At 40.0% G+C, this 16,483-nt stretch overlaps 1 protein-coding gene across 1 annotated transcript in view; it reads left to right on the top strand.

The window, feature by feature from the left end:
* Window positions 1-16,483, top strand: part of DOCK1 (dedicator of cytokinesis 1) — a 455,243-nt gene that overhangs the window by 250,523 nt on the left and 188,237 nt on the right. The window lies entirely within an intron of this gene.

The following is a 16,483-nucleotide window of genomic DNA, read 5'->3' as shown; positions in this document are numbered from 1 at the left end:
TTACCTCACATACTATTTTCTTTGTGGTGAGAACACTTAAATTCTATTCTCTTAGCAATTTTCAAGTACATTGTATACTAGCCAGGCGTGGTGGCTCACACCTGTAATTCTAGCCCTCTGGGAGGCTTGAGCTCACAAGTTCAAGACCAGCCCGAGCGTGTGCAAGACCCTGTCTCTAAAACATAGCCAGGTGTTGTGGTGGGCACCTGTAGTTCCAGCTACTTGGGAGGCTGAGGTAAGAGAATCACTTGAGCCCAGGAGTTTGATGCTGCTGGGAGCTATGACAGCACGGCATTGTACCGAGGGCAACAAAGTAAGACTCTATCTCAAGAAAAAGAAAAGTATACAATATACTATTATTAACTACATAGGCAGTCCCTTAGTTACAACCATCTGACATAAAATTCACACTTACAAACAGAGGCTATTCTGGGCTATAGGTAAATGTACCTGTTTCAACTTAACCCATAAAAAGTCAACTGAAAAACAAACCTACAGGACCTACCTTGTTCGTAACCTGGGGACTGCCTACAGTTGCCCTGAAGTACCGCAGACGTCTTGGACTTACTTCCCCGTCTAAATGAAATCTTGTTCCCTCTGACCGATGTCTCCCCCTTCGCCCACCCCCAGGTCCTGAGACCCCCCGTGCTGCTCTCTGCATTGAGCCTGGTGTTTTTAGATTCCCCATGTGAGGTTGGGCAGTGTCTTCATCTTTCCGGGCCTGCTCATCGTACTTTACAGACTGCCCTCCAGGCTTATCCGTGTCCTCCCACAGGGCAGCACGTCCTCCTCTGTGAAGGCTGCATCATATTCTATTGTGTGTGTGTCACATCTTGTTTATCCTTCATCCACTGGCAGGGACTTAGCTTGATTCCTTATCTTGGCTACTGTGAACAGCACTGCACAGAACACAGGAGTGCAGGTGTCACTTTGACGTGCTGATTTCGTGTCCTTTGGGTATATACCCCACAGCATTGCTGGGTCATGTGGCAGTTCTGTTTTTTAATTTCTTGAAGAACCCCCATGCTGTTGGCTACACTAACTTCCATCCCCACCGGCAGTGTGTGTTCCCTTTTCTCCACATTGTCTCCAATGTTTATTGCCTTTAGTTGTTTTGGTCAAAGCCGTTCCAACAATGTGGGGCAACATTTTATTATAATTTTAATCTGCACATCTCTGATCGTTAGTGATGTTCAGTATTTTTCACAAACCTGTTTGCCGTTTGTATGTCTTTTTTGAAAAATGTGTACCTGGTTTCTTTGCGCGTGTTCTAATCGGATTATTTTCTTGGTTTTGAGTTGCGTGCGGTCCGTGTGCGTTTTAGATAGTCACCCCTTCTCAGCTGAGTCATTTGCATATATATTTCCCCCCATTTTGTATGTAGTCTCTTCACTCTGTTGATTGTTTCCTTTGCTGTGCTAAAGAGTTTGATTTACTTCAGGGAAACCAGGTTGCACTGATTGCATTTGTACTAAAGAGTTTGATTTAACCCCAGTTGTTGACTTCTGCTTTCTTCTTCTTTTTTTTTAATTGTTGTGTATTCATTGAGAATACAAGAAACAGGTCACACTGATTGCATTCTGCTTCCTTTGTGTGCTTTTGAACTTTTACCCAGAAACTCCTGGCCCATTCCTAGACCAATTTCAATAAGCTTTGCTCCCTTGTTTTCTTCTAGTGGTTTTACAATTTTTAATGTTAGGTCTGTCATCCATTTTGACATGATTTTTGCATGTGGTAGGAGATGAGAGTCTAACCGCGTTTTTCTGCGCGTGAATCATCAGTTTCCCGGCATCATTTATTGCAGAGACTGTCCTTTCCCCATTCCCTGTTCTCGGCATCTTTGTTGAAAATCAATGGACTGTAAATGCATGGATTTATTTCTGGGCTCACTATCCTGTTTCACTGGTCAATATGCCTGTTTTTATGGCCAGCACTATATTGTTTTGATTATTATAGATTTATAGTAGATCTTGAAATCTGGGAGTGTGATGCCTCCAGCTTTACTATTTTTACCCAAGATTACGTTAGCTATTCTGGAACTTTTGTGGTTCCATACAAATTTTAGGATCATTTTCTTCTATTTTAGTGAAAAATGCCATTGGAATTTTGATAGGGCGTTTATTGAATTTGTAGATCACTTTGGGTAGTATGAACATTTTAATAATATTAGTTTTTCTGATCATCAATGTTTTATAGTTTTCAGCATTCAAATTGAATTTCCCCTCCTTGACTAAATTATTCCTTTTTATTTTGTGTAGTGTATTTTCTGACATACTGAATTGCATTTTTAATGCAGTTTTCATTAAATAGAAAGTTTTGTTTTAAGATTTATCAGGCAATTCTTTTTTGGCAGGGTGCTATTAAATTTTTCCTTAGAAATGATAACATGGAGAGGGAGCTCTCTGTAGGGAGAGCTAATATTTGAACACCTTTCCCGTAAACCCCACCATAAGGAAATTTTAAAAATATGGATTTAGTACGATTAGATACAATAAAATTTTGATATACTTAGGGTCTCTGAATATACCTTTTAAGCTTATTGTAAAACTACTTCAGTGCATGAATTTCTTTAGGATAGTGCCTGTTAGCTAGATATTGGGAAGGTCTTTAAAGACTAGAAATAAGAATCAGTAACTTTGTCAGGAAGGACGTTCACTGAAGAGATCCGTAACGTCCTTTTCTCCTTATTTGAGAGCTGTAGCCTTTGTACTGAATAATTTTTCTTCTGCTTGTTGATATCAGGCCCTCATCTCTTCTCTGCCTTTAGATGTTCTTTAAAACAGGTGGATGACAAGTGCATTCACTCGGGCAGGCGTGTCACAGATCACTGGTGCCTCTGAGAGGAGGGCTCTCTTCTAAGCACTAGGACTCCTTCAGCAAAACCAAGATCCCTGCCCTCATGGAGTTTGTATTCCAGTGAGGGGAGACAGTGTCCAATGTAGCGAGGAGGTGGATCCTGTGATTTGTGTGAAGGTGACTGGTGCATGGGGAAGGCAGTGAGGGCATTGGGTGTGCTGGGGCTCAGAGGTGCATTACAACTTTCAATGGTAGTGGCAGGCCAATTGGCAAAGGAGTCCTGGGGGCTCTGCTCTGAAGGAGGGGAGCAGCTGAGCCAGGTGGTCACCAGGGGGAGAACCTTCTCTGGTGGGCACCAGTAGTTATGCCCTAACGGGCAAGGGTGGCAATTTATGGATCCCATGTTTTGCAGCGTGTCTGGAACAACGAGGACAGCGGTGGAGCGACGGAGGTAATGGGGACGGGCGCGCTCGCTGTGGCCGTGTAGTCCTGTGGGTGGGCCCGCACCTGTACTGCAGTTGTTCAAGTTTATGATAACGCTTTGTCCTATACAATGGGGTTTTCCTGCTGGAATGTCCATGGCATGGTGTCTGAGGCTTCTGAATGTCCCCTACTGACTGTGTTTCCACTTAACCCAGCAACCTGGATGCTGCTTTTTGCCTCCTCATGACAACAACACAGTTGCTTTAAATTCAAAGCAAGTGGACTTCATTTCATTATTCTATATGCTTCTTGTTTAGACAGAACTGGGAGTGTTACATTTTGCAACTTTTAACTGTGTAGACAAATAATTAGCTTGTGAACAGCATGCTGAGTTCTACAAACAAGTAGTGAATCTGGAAAGTAATTAAAATTAGTCAATATAGTGAGCCTTTGTGGCTCTACCTTCCCCTGCATGCTAAGATCTCATCTAAGCAATATTAATAAAAAAATAAAAAATCTTGGCTAAACGTCTGTTGCAGACTCCTGTCCAGTTTGCGTCTTCTTTGTGGGACGGGTAATTAGAGTTTGGGGTTTAGGTAAAGGGAAATCGATTTGATCCTTTTTTATTTGTCTGAGTGAGACAAATAACTGAAATGTCTATAATTTGTCATGAGATAAAAAAATGTTAAAAGATACGAATTTTGTTCAAGGAGATTAATCTTAATAAACCAGCGTTTTATATTCTCTAATTAAAATTCTGATAGTCAACATAATGATCAATGTTAATTGTCCATTTGGTAATTACAAAGTGCAGCTCTAAATTTTGATAAGATTAGTAAAATGGCCTCTTCTAATATTTTTATAATGTCTGTATAAAAATAATAGCTTGGAAATTAGAACTATGAATAGTATCTATTTATTTTATTTACTTACTTAAGACAGAGTCTGACTTTGTCACCGTGGGTAGAGTGCCATGATGTCATAGCTCACAGCAACCTCAAACTCTTGGACTCAGGCAATCCCCTTCCCTCAGCTTCCTGAGCAGCTGAGGCTATTGGTGCCCACCACAATGCTTGCCTAATTTTTCTATTTGTACTAGAGATGGAGGTCTCATGCTCGCTCATGCTGGTGTTAAACTCCTGAGCTCAGGCAATCCACCCACCTTGGCCTCCCAGAGCCTAGGATTACAGGCATGAGCCACCCCGCCAGCCGTATGAATAGTATCTATATGCCAGTGCATGCGTTAATATATATTTAGAGTGATAATCTTCTTGAATACTTTTTTCAATAAGAAGATATCCAAGAGACTTTTCCCCACAAAATGTGATGTGAAAACATCTATAAGGTATACTTGCCAAGTGCTGACAATTAACTTACTCCAGGTACCAGATGGTCTTATTAAGATACTAATTAATGTCAACCCTGACAAGTGAAGCTAATGTTTAAATTCAGCTGCCAGGACGCTTGCTCTCTGGTATCGTACTCCCAATAGACGGTGAGGTTTATGAGTGCTTCAACAGCCTCCGGTACACATGACGCCTTTGTAAATGTTTAAGTGAGTGAATAAATTGTGTGATGGTTCTACATTCAGTGTCAAAGAAATAAGAATTATAAAATATGTCAGCCTTCTAAGTTTTGATTTATTATAGCTTGACCTTACTTAATTATGTTTGGGGGGCATATCAGTCTTACCCTATTAATACAAATGTTAAAGTATCCATGTGATGTGTTTGTGAATGCTCAATTTTATTAATGAGCCACTGGCTCTTTAATAGTGGAACCCTTATTTTATAATAAAACCCATAACCATATTTGTTTAGCTTGAAGCGTTTTGTCGTAGTTGATCCCTGGGTTAGGGATACTTTCTTAATGTGACGTATCGGGTATCTTAAACCAGTATTCAAAATAATAGTCAAAAATTAAACCCTACAGCCCTGCCCATTAAAACCACTAAGAAAATAAAGCTCTAACTGTCAATTGTTATAACTTTACATTTTCTGGATAGTGCAAATCTGTGTAGTAAGTCCAGAAACTGAATTAAGACTTACAGCAAATAGAATAGAAAGCACAACACAAAAATATTGACAGATGTTGGATTGGGTTAGGTTTATTTAGAAACTCTCTCCAAGGCAAACAATAGTAACAAAAAAACCCAACATCAGAAGTAATAATAGAATTCTGTAGGTTCAATTATGAAGCATACATGTAAAATCAATAGTTTTTCCTAATATACACATAAAAATATAGACAATGTCCAACATCTTATTGGAAAATGCATTGCCCACAACAGAAACACAAAATAAAAAGACTGACTTAAGATCCGTATGATGAAAACCACACAATATTTCCTGATGGTGTAAAAATAGATTTGAACAAATGCAGAGGCAGTTTATGTGTCTAAATGGGAAGGCCGATATTGTAAGCCTCCTCAATTAATTTAAAAATTCAATGGAATTCCAATTTGAATCCCAGTGGGACTTGTTTCAAACTCAATAATGTGGTTCTAAAGTTCATGCAAAAGAATAAATTGGCAGAGATACTAAAGAAAAATGTGAAAAACAAGAGTAATGAGGTAGGAGTTGCGATACAAAATAGCAAAACCATTTGAAAGCTACAATATTTAAAGTATTAATTAAATTGAAACTAGCTAGTCTGCTTCTACGTCAGTATAAGAGCAGAAAGGAGTCCATTAAAATATCAGCGTTAATTGGGCATGCCTTTCAGGAGATTGTGGGTTTCCAGTTTTCTTCTTTATATGTTTTTTAATATTGTATAGTAAAAGTCACCCTTTTTAGTTCTGGATTTTCACACATACGTCTAGTTATGTAGCCGTCACAAAGTACAAGATTCGGAATATTTCCCTTCCCCTGAAACATCCCCCGTGCTCCTTATGGTCCATCCTCTTCCCTTTGTCACAGTAAATTTGCCTTTTCCAGAATGACCTAAGAATGGCTCAGACAGTGTGTTGCCTTCCGTGGTGAGATTCAGTCATGTGTATATATCAGTCGTTTGTTCCTGTTCATCACTGACTAGGATGCCATCCTGAACGTGTGCCAGGATTTGTCTGTCCACTTACTAGGTAGTGGACAGTAGGACTGTCTCTCACATTCGGCCATTACGCATAAAGCTGCTGTACACATTGTGCAGAGGTCTTTGTGTGAGCTTATGTTTTCATTTCTCTCAAGTAAATACTGAGCAGTATGATAATTAGGTCAAGTGCTAAGTATATTATCAACTATGTATGAAACTGCCAATTCTTCTCCAAAATGTCTATGCCGCGTTCTGCCTTTAGACCAGCACAAAGCAGGTCAGGTTTAGTTTCTCTGCATCTTTCTTTTTTTTTTTTAATTTTAACCATTCTAAAGGTGTATCCCAGTATGGTTTAAATCTGTACGTTCCTATCGACTCGTGACACGGAACGTGTTTTCACATGTGTCTGAGCCATTTGTGCACCTGTTTTGGTGAAATGTCTGCTCCATTTTTTCCCTAATTTTTGATGGGTTGCTTTCTTCTTATGAACTGGTAAACTCTTTATATATTCTGGTCGCAGATCCTTTACCAGATAAGTTCTCCAGTTCTGCCGTCTGCCTTTTTATTTTCTTTACAGTGTCTTCACAGAGCAAATATTTTTAATTTTTATAAACTTTATTTTCTTATTTTTTTTTTGTTTTATGGTTCATGCTTTTGTATCCTAAGAAATGTATGCCAAGCCAAGATCATAAAGGTTTTCTATCTTGTCTTTAAAACGTTTAAGTTTTGCATTTCTGTTCTTGATACATTTTGAGTTAATTTTTGCCCCTGGTATAAGGTATGGCTTGATTCTTCCTCACTTTACTCTCCTTCCCTTTTCATGTCTAACTGTTAATAGCTCCATTTGTTGAAAAGACTGTAGTTTCACAGTGATTTTTCTTGGCACTTTGTTGAAATCAGTTAGCCATATGTTTGGTCATTTGATGTATCTGTATTTCTGTCCTTTTCAGCACCACACCATCCCCCCCTTTTTAACACCTTGACTAGGTGAGATTTATTGAAAGAATACAAGGGTGTTCAACATAAGACTATCTATCAATCAGTGTAATATACCACATTAATAGAGTGAAGGAAAAATACACCCTGTCTTAATATCTGTAGATTTATAATATGTCTTAAAGTCAGGTATATGTCAGGTATATGTCCTTTGATTTTGTTCAAAGTTGCCACAAGTATTTATAATTTTGTACTTTTCCATGGAGAGTTTAGAATCAGATTATGTAAATATCTGCTGGCACTTTAAAACTATAGCTTTACCAACATCTTAGCAGTACTGGGCCTCCCAATCCATGAACATGGTATACTTTGACATTTTGAGGTCTTACTTGTTTCCCTTGTCATGTTTTTATGGGTTTCAGTGTATTATTTTGTGACTTTAAAATATTCTCTTTATGACTTTGTGTTCTCTAATTCATCATCACTATCAGCATCCTTAAAGCCACCATTCCTTTATGTAGGCACCACTGTGCTAACATCATTAAATGCATATTTAAGAATTCTGGATTTTATAGTCATTATCCCAGTTGCACAAGTAAGGAGTCTGAGGCTCAGAGCAGTTAAAAATCCTGTTCTCCTTTATACAACATCTTCAGTCATGGTCAAATGATTATTCCAAACTATCTGACTCAGATGCTTTGACTCAAACTAATTTCAAATCAATATCATAGTAAAACTTGCGTTGCCCCCAATGAGATCCACTGCCTTGCAACACCTCCCCCTGTCTGCGCTCTGCCTGCCCTCCCTCCACGTGTGTTTCTATATCTCTGTAACCTTTTCTTTTTGTTTGTTTGTTAAACCAACCGGTGGTCACAGACACCATGACACGTGTTGTCTGTGGTTTCAGGCATCTCCTAAAAATAATTCTGCTGCATAGTCACAATAATGTTATGATACTCGTGAAGATTCACAATGATTCCCTAAAAAAATGTAATGTCTCTCCCCTATGAAATGTTCTAAATTAACATTTTCTTTTCTTTTTTTCTGCAGTTTTTGGCTGAGGCTGGGTTTGAACCCGCTACCTGTGGTATATGGGGCCGGTGCTCTACTCCTTTGAGCCACAGGCGCTGCCCCCCATTGACTTTTTTTAAGGTTTCCAGCCAGTTGTCTTTTCAAGCATCCCATATTCTGGATCCATGAATCATTTCCTCATGACTGAACGTTTTTAGTAAAAAATACTACCCAAGCGGTGTGTGCTTTGCATTCTAGCTCACCAAGGGGACCAGACTATAGTTAGAAGAATTTCCAGGGCTGCACCTTCAGTTTGATTGAATATCTTAGTCCCCAGAGACCCTTCATCTAATGTTTTTAGTGCCCACTGAGCATCTCTGCCTGAATCGTCCATTCCTTTAGGAGCTGAATTATCTTTCTTCTGCAGGTTTTAGTTGTAGTCTTCTGTGGGGAACAGCCTCACTTCCCCCCAACCCCACCCACCTCCTATGCTTCTCTGAGGTGTATATAATATTCCCCTTCAAGGTATCCTTTGCTGTCTGTTTATTTTTATACTCAGATTATCCCAAGAGTCCCACCCGTGGCCAGAGGAGCCTCCTCAAGCCACCTCCCTTGTCCTTTTATCATGGCCCAGCTATCTGGAACAGTCAGGCCCCAGACCCCTTTGTGGTCATCCTGGGTGAGGCTGTTTTCGTCACCTGCTGGCCTACCTACCCTAGGAGCTCAGCGCTTTCCACACCCTGCACACTCCTTGAATGTCTGTTGAGCGTTGCACTTGTTAGCAAACTACACTGCTCTGAAGCTTCTTGCCATTTTATCCCTATCTTCTCAGTTTCTTTTGGCACATTAAAACTTGGGAAACTTCAGCTTTCTCATGCCTATGGAAAGGGGTGGCAAGGGATGGAAGTGGAGCCCCTTGGGATTAGCTGCCTGCCTTGTGCTTTCCTTTAAGCCCCTGCTAGGTGGGGACATTGCTCCTGCAGGATTTCTCTTGGGTACCAACAAAGTGAGTCATATGCCACCCTGATAGGCAATTTTGAAAATAAATATTAAGCCATTTATTGCTAAAATCACTTTGGTAGCTTATGTAGTTGTAAGCGACAAGTTCCTGGTTGTCTCTTATGATGTGCCTGTTTGAGCATATAACCATGTGCCATCTATGTGTGTTCTATGCATATAGGAGGATTTTGTAAATCAATAACATGGTATCCATATTTCTATCACATAATAATCTCATATCTTAAATCTCTTTTGTCCTCTTTATGCTTTTTAAATTTAACTAACATTGGTATGTTACAGACTTCTTCTTCATTACATTATCCAACCAACGTGAATAAAATTGAGTACAGTTTCTTTTTCTAATTCATATAGGTATTTACTGTACCCAAGGAAGAGTTTCAACTTTATAACTGTGATAACAGTAGCTTCCTTAACGAACAGAAGTCAAACAAAATGTATGGACAGATTAATTTTTTTCCTGAATAATAAGAGTTTATTAAGACTGTTCTTTTGATGGGAGTATGTTTACAGGCACTCTATATCATGCCATAAGATTAGGAAAATTTTAAATTCTCTAAGGTTCGAATACAATCTGATTTATTGAGTGTATAAAAATAAAATATAAAAATTTCTGCTTTGCTGTCTGTCTTGTTTTAGTATCAGATGAATTATAATAAGAAGTTGCATACAAAGTATATAGTCCTCATATCATAAAGGGTAAGTTTTATAAGTAAAGTTTGATTGTAATTTATTTTTATCTTTCACAATAAATGGGAATCGGGGTTTAAATTATTACATTGAATAAGTAACAAATAATTGTTATGGGTAACTTAAGAGCCAAATATTCCCTTTTGTTACATTTGCCCAATAAACATCTTCCTACAATTACTGCTACTGTAAAATTGAAATTGATTTTGTTTTTAAAATTATATTTCTTTCCTTTTAGTGTCTGGAATGATATGAGATGCTAGTCCTCTATGAATTCAATCACATATTCAATTTAAGTTTAAGAAACACGTTTAATTTTGTTGGTAGTAGTTTAAAATAGTTGATGACATTAATGTTGGTTATCAACTGTACTATTTTTTTATTTTATGTAGTTTTTTTTATAAACATTCCTCACTTTATGATTCTTTATAAAACAAGGAAATCACACTACCTTAGAAACGAAATGAGTAAAAGTTAACCATATATTGACTGAAGGAATCATGGGACTGAGTTATCTTCATGTGAATAAAGGAACATAATGCAGTTTTTAATTTTATGTCGGGTTGCATATATGAGCAAGTTACTGTAAATCCAAATGATGTGAGTGAAGGCCCAGTTTTCCAGGAACCTTAGTTTTAACTCTAGTGCCCTCTTGAATCTTTTTATCACATCCTATATTTAATCAGATATTTAATTGACAAAACATGACGTCACCTTGGGAAGGCACAGTGATGCCAATGACTTTCCACGTATGTAACACAGGCACTGCATTCTCTGCTCCATTGTGCAACCCTTTTCTTTCTTTATTTTTAGTTATTATTTCTTCCTATACTCCTCTCCTTCCCCTTCATCCTAAAAGGATTTTGAGACAGATTTCAAAAAATACCCAGTGATATGAACACATAAGTGAGGAAATCGAACCAACAGGAAGAGCAGCCTTATTTTTATTTCAGCAAATATAAAGTGAAGGAAAAACTTGGCAAGGATTATCGGATTTATAAGGATTTTCCCAAGTATATTCTTATTATTATTTTAAATCTGGGTAAGATATTACATGGTTTATAAGGGCAAACAGTTTGACTTCTCCTGAAAATCACCCGTCCTCTGTACCAGCTGCTCCATTCTCAATTCATCGTCCATGGTGGTGCCAGTCCTTTGATCTTGGCATATTTTCTTCTCAGATGCTTCAAAATCATGGTTTCATCCCTGGTCCTCTAAAATCTCACAATGGTGACGCTCAGGAGTGCCGGCTGTCAACGGGCCTTTTCATTCCAGCTATGTATTTTCTTTATTGAAATACTTAGTATCATTTAATTAGCATTTTTTTATTTGTGCAAGCTTTTCTTAAGGTAGAATTCATATAACAGTGAATTTATGTATTTAAAGTGTATGATGTAGTGGTTTTTAGTACATTCACAAAGTTGTTTAACTGTTACTGCCATCAAAATGTAATTACACAATGTGTGATCTTCTGTGACTGGCCTGTGGATTTCTGCAAAGAAGTCGGCCAGAATTGCCAGGGATTGCAGTGAATTTGCAGATCAGTTTTGGAGAATGTTCCCATCTTCCCAATACCAAGACTACTAATAAATGCTCATGGATATGTTCCCATTTATTGGTTTTCTCTGATTTCTTTAACAACATTTTCTTTTTCTTTTTTTAACAACATTTTCGATATGAGCAACGTTCAGCGTGTACATCTTTTCTTAAATATTCTTGTTTTATTCTCTTTGATAATTTGGTAAATAGGCTTATCTTCTGAATTGTATTTTTGGATTGCCCATTGCTAGTTTATAGAAAGGCAATTGATTTTTACATTTTGAATCCGTATACTGTAATCTGCTGAACTTATCAGATCTAATGGCTTGTATGATGACTTTTCTATTTTATAAAAATAGCTTTTTCTATCTCCGTTTTCTCTGCTCTTTCTTTCTGGGGTTGCAACTCATTGACTCTCTTATATGGATTCTCTGAGTTTTTTTTTTTTTTTTTCCATTTCTTTCTCTCTCTTTTCTTTGAGACAGAGTCTCACTCTGTCACCCTGGGTATATTGCCATGGTGTTATAGCTCATAGCAACCTCACTCTCTTGGGCTCAAGAGATCCTTCTGCCTCATTTTCCCAAATAGCTGGGACTACAGGTTCCTGTCATAGTGCTGGGCTACTTATCTATTTTTAGTAGAGACAAGGTCCCACTCTTGCTTCGCCTAGTCTGGAACTCCTGAGCTCAAGGGATCCTCCCACCTCAGCCTCCCAGAGTGCTAGGACTTACAGTAGTGAGCCACCACGACCAGCCTGTCACTATGTATTTTTAATGAATTTAGGCATAGACAATTTAGATGTTGAAAGAGCATCAGTCCTGGAAAATCCCATAATGAAATGTCTGCTGAAGACACCTGAAAATATCAGCAAGGATGTATCCAGCAGAGGAGCTCTCTTTAAGGTTTTAAATTTCATTTTATTTTGAAATAGTAATGGATTCATAGAACATTGCTAATAGTAGTCATGTTCGCCTTTCACCCAATTCCTGCAAAGTTATATCTTATGTAATTTTTAATTTTTTTTTAATTTCAGACTATTACATATGTACAAATGTTTTTGTTGCATGAGTTGCTTTTGAGTCAAACTTTGAAGTGTGTCCATCATTAGGCACTGTGTGCTGTCCCCGTTAAGTGTGACCCTGATTTTCTTCTCTGATTTCATCACCTCCCTGACTCTCTCCCTCTCCTACCCCTGTGTATACACGTGTGTGTGAACACGTGTGTGTGTGCACTTGTGTGTGATTTTGTTGTGCTTTCTGCAGGGTTTCACCAACTTTATCTCCCAAGAGTTGCGTTTCTTTCTCCTAACATATTTTAAATATTGCAGACATCCTTTCTTAGTCTTTGTTCCTTTATCTTTTGTGACACGATCTTGTTTCACAGATATAATCTCATACCTACCTGAGGGTGACAATTATAGTTCATTCATTCTCTCACATTTCCTAAATTTTCTTTCTTTTCTGTGGCTTCTGGTTTTGTTTGTTTTGATCTGCTGTATCAGTGGTGGGGGAGCTTTCTGTGTGAGGCCCAGAGTTCTTGACGAGACCTGTTTGTGAGTGTGCCCAGAGCGTGGAGGCTGGAGGGCGTCCTGGGTGAGCCCAGGCGGGCTGAGCTCTGATACTCCTGGAACCTCAGTCATTCAGATTAGTGGACATGTTCTCTGGCTGGTCAGTTTTCCCAAGGAGGAGTCTTCTAGTCTCCTGGATTTGGCCTGGGACTGAAGCTGGCAGAGGAGGGTCAGTTTAAACCTCCTTGCTTATATGCTAGGAAGTGAGCAGAGCAGAGTGGGGTTCACAGTTTGGGTTGTTACCCTGAGGTCTTTGCAGCCAGGAGGCTTATGCCAGGCTCTCTTCTGCCTTTCAGACAACTCCCCTGTCAGAGAATTGACATGTGGTTCTCTGCCCAGGAGTGAATGGGAGGGCTCCTTGGCTGGACACACTCAGCACCGGTTTGCAGGGGATATGGTCACATTTCAAAGCCATCCGTACTCTTGTTTTTTCACCTCAATGTAGCCTGCCTTTCTGAGTACCTGGCACCTCCTTAGTTCTGCTGCTCATCCATTCTGCCTGTCCTCCACTCCACCTGTCCTCCCTGCTCCCTGTCCTGCTCTGTCTGCCCTCCCTTCTCCCTGTCCTGTGCTGTCTGCCCTCCCTTCTGCCAGTCCTCCATTCTGCCTGTCCTCCCTTCTGCCAGTCCTCCATTCTGCCTGTTCTTCATTCTGCCTGTCCTCCCTTCTGCCTGTCCTCCATTCTTCCTGTCCTCCCTTCTTTCCTATCCTCCATTCTGCCTGTCCCTCATTCTACCTGTCACCCTGCCTGTGAACTGGGAGCCCAAACAGATTTAAAAGGGCGACACTGCGGTACTTGCAGGAGGCTTGTGGGATGGAGGGATGGGCTCAGTACAGCACTTAATGGACAGTGCAAGTCCACACCAACAGGGTGAGCCCTGTGAGAGAGATTTATGGGGATAAAACACTGGGAATTGCAGGATCAGGACAGGAAAAGTTGGTCCCACCTGCCAGTGGAGATTTTTTCTTTCAGGACCACCTTTTAAAATGTCAATATGTCTTATCTTTATAAAAATAATCTGGCTCATTCTCCTTCCCTCAATGACTATTCAGTATTTTTTTTTTTTTGGTCTATTCATTTTTTTGTTTGTTTATTTTTCCTGTGCTATATATTCTTTAAATTACTAAAATGTGTATATAGAATTCCCTCCTTTTTTGTTCTGAAAATATTTTCTCATCATTAAAATGTTCCATGTTTGCATAGTTAATAGTTAATGGCTAATGGTTGCACATGATGGTATGGGGGCTTGACTCAGCTAATGAAAACACACAACACCAAGTTCAACTTGGCAAATCACAAATCATGTTTTCTAGCATATGTACGCTCCATATAGTATTTCTAATGCAATATTTATGACATACTTATTTTTCCTTGTTTATCTGAGATTCAGAAGGAACTGGGCACCCTGTATTTTATCTTGCAACCCTACAAAGCGTCATATTATTTACGGTTCCCTGTTGTTGAGTATTTAGATATTTGCAGTGATGCAGTGGACATCTTGGGATATGCAATTTCCTACCTTGAATTACTTCCTTAGGTGAATTGTTAGAAGTGGAATTACTGAGGAGGAGATGAGTATTTTTTTCCAAGACTTTTCAACATATCACCAAATCACTTTTTAAAAGGTTATAGCAATTTGTGCTCCCACCAGCAGCGTGTAAGAGTCCTCATCCCCTGCACCCGTGCTAACATTATCATCACTTAAATACTTCTTTGCTATTTTGGCAGGCAAATAATGATATATCATTTTCATCTTTGATTACTAATGAGGTTCACATTTTTTGTTTATTAGGCATTCAATGTCCTGGTTTTTAATTTTCTGCAAGTATTTTCTGACTTCTGGGCCTCTGTTTTGCATTGCTTTGAAGTTATAAGGAATATATTTTATTTATACATATTTACTTACTTTTATTCAGCAGCTGGGGCTGGAGCCCAGTCTGGGGGCTTAAGTTCCAGGACAAGCTCTGCAGGGAGGCTGCCACCTACCCGCCTGCTGAGCTACCTTTGTTTAAAAATAACAGCTTCATAGGACTCCCAAATGCATTTAAAATAAGTCAATTAAAGCAAAGAATAGTAATTTTCTTCTGAGCTTACAGAATAAAAGTTTTCTTCACAGTTTTCTTCCATTTGTGTTCCTAATATGTAACTAGTCTCATAAATACCTCCTTATAAACCTGCAAGTGTGCTGTGTTCATGCAAACAGGAAAGCTTCATGCTGTCTGCAAAGCTTTCCCCACAACGATACTGATACCCCCAGGATGGGAATCCATTCACCAAAGACAGGGAGGCAAGGGGACCAGTCTCTGAATTTTAACTTGCACGTTACCCCTTTTCGAATGGAGTCCTGCTTCAACTTAGCAAAGAGCTGAAAAAGCAAGACTTGCTTTCTTGCTAAGAAGAGAGAGACTGATCCGTACAGATTACTTCTGGAACATTTCCTTGGGTTTAGTAAAGAGGGCATGTGCCATGCCTGGCAGCACTGCCTCCAGCCCAGGGTGAGGGCCTGCCCTTCTGGCCTGCTGTAATTAGTCTTCATCGTTGTTAAACGGGGCCATTTGGTTGCCTTTGCTGTGACATTCTCATCTGCGGAGGAGGCTTCCCCACTGGGCATTCACGTGTTCCCAAGACTTGCTTTATGAAAATTGCTATGTTCTCTTGAGCTTTTCATTCTCTCATCATCTTGGTTCTCCGGTTCTTTGCCTTGCATGAATTTTTCAGTATGACATGGCAACCTGCTCCTGGAACTGAGTGTGTCTGTGCTCAGGTATTTGGCCTGGCTCTGAGTACGCTGGCTTTTCTATTAATGTTACTCTGCCCCCAGCATTTCCAGACCCCCTCAAGGGTCTTGCTTTTCTCTTTCCTCTCAACTTGATATTTTCAGTTAATACAAGCACATCAGTGTACTCCTTCTGAGGATGAATGGCTGACTTTGTGATGTCAGTCGTTTTTATATATTTAACTGTTTGGATCTGCAGAAAATTAACTTGAGCACCCACCAGGTGCACGGAGGCCAGCACAGGCCTCTTTTTGCACTGGAAAGCTGCTCATTTCACGGAGAAGGGTTCGGGTCACATCGGGGGTGTCAGGGCTGACTGGGGGGCGCGGTGCCGTCGAGGCTGTTGTCCTTCCTCGCCCTCTTCCAACTTGCTCCCGTGACTTCAAGAGTGAGGCCAGGGAGTCTCTGCTCAGTAGTGTTTATCAGCGCAGCTACAGGGTTTCTTAGAGAAAGATTAAAACGTTCATCTGGATGAGAGGGAAAGAAAAGACATCAGATCAGTGGCCAAGTACCTGCCCTAGCCGGGCAGCGCTGCGTCCACACCCGGCTCTCCGTACCTGCCCGAGCGGGGCAGCGCTGCGTCCACACCCGGCTCTCGGTACCTGCCCGAGCTGGGCAGCGCTGCGTCCACACCCGGCTCTCGGTACCTGCCCGGGCCGGGCTGCGCTGCGTCCACACCCGGCTCTCGGTACCTGCC

Source organism: Otolemur garnettii, unplaced genomic scaffold, assembly GCF_000181295.1.
Source record: "Otolemur garnettii isolate 467f Iridium unplaced genomic scaffold, OtoGar3 scaffold00075, whole genome shotgun sequence".
NCBI classification, from domain to species: domain Eukaryota; kingdom Metazoa; phylum Chordata; class Mammalia; order Primates; family Galagidae; genus Otolemur; species Otolemur garnettii.
This window is presented reverse-complemented; position numbering and strand designations above follow the sequence as displayed.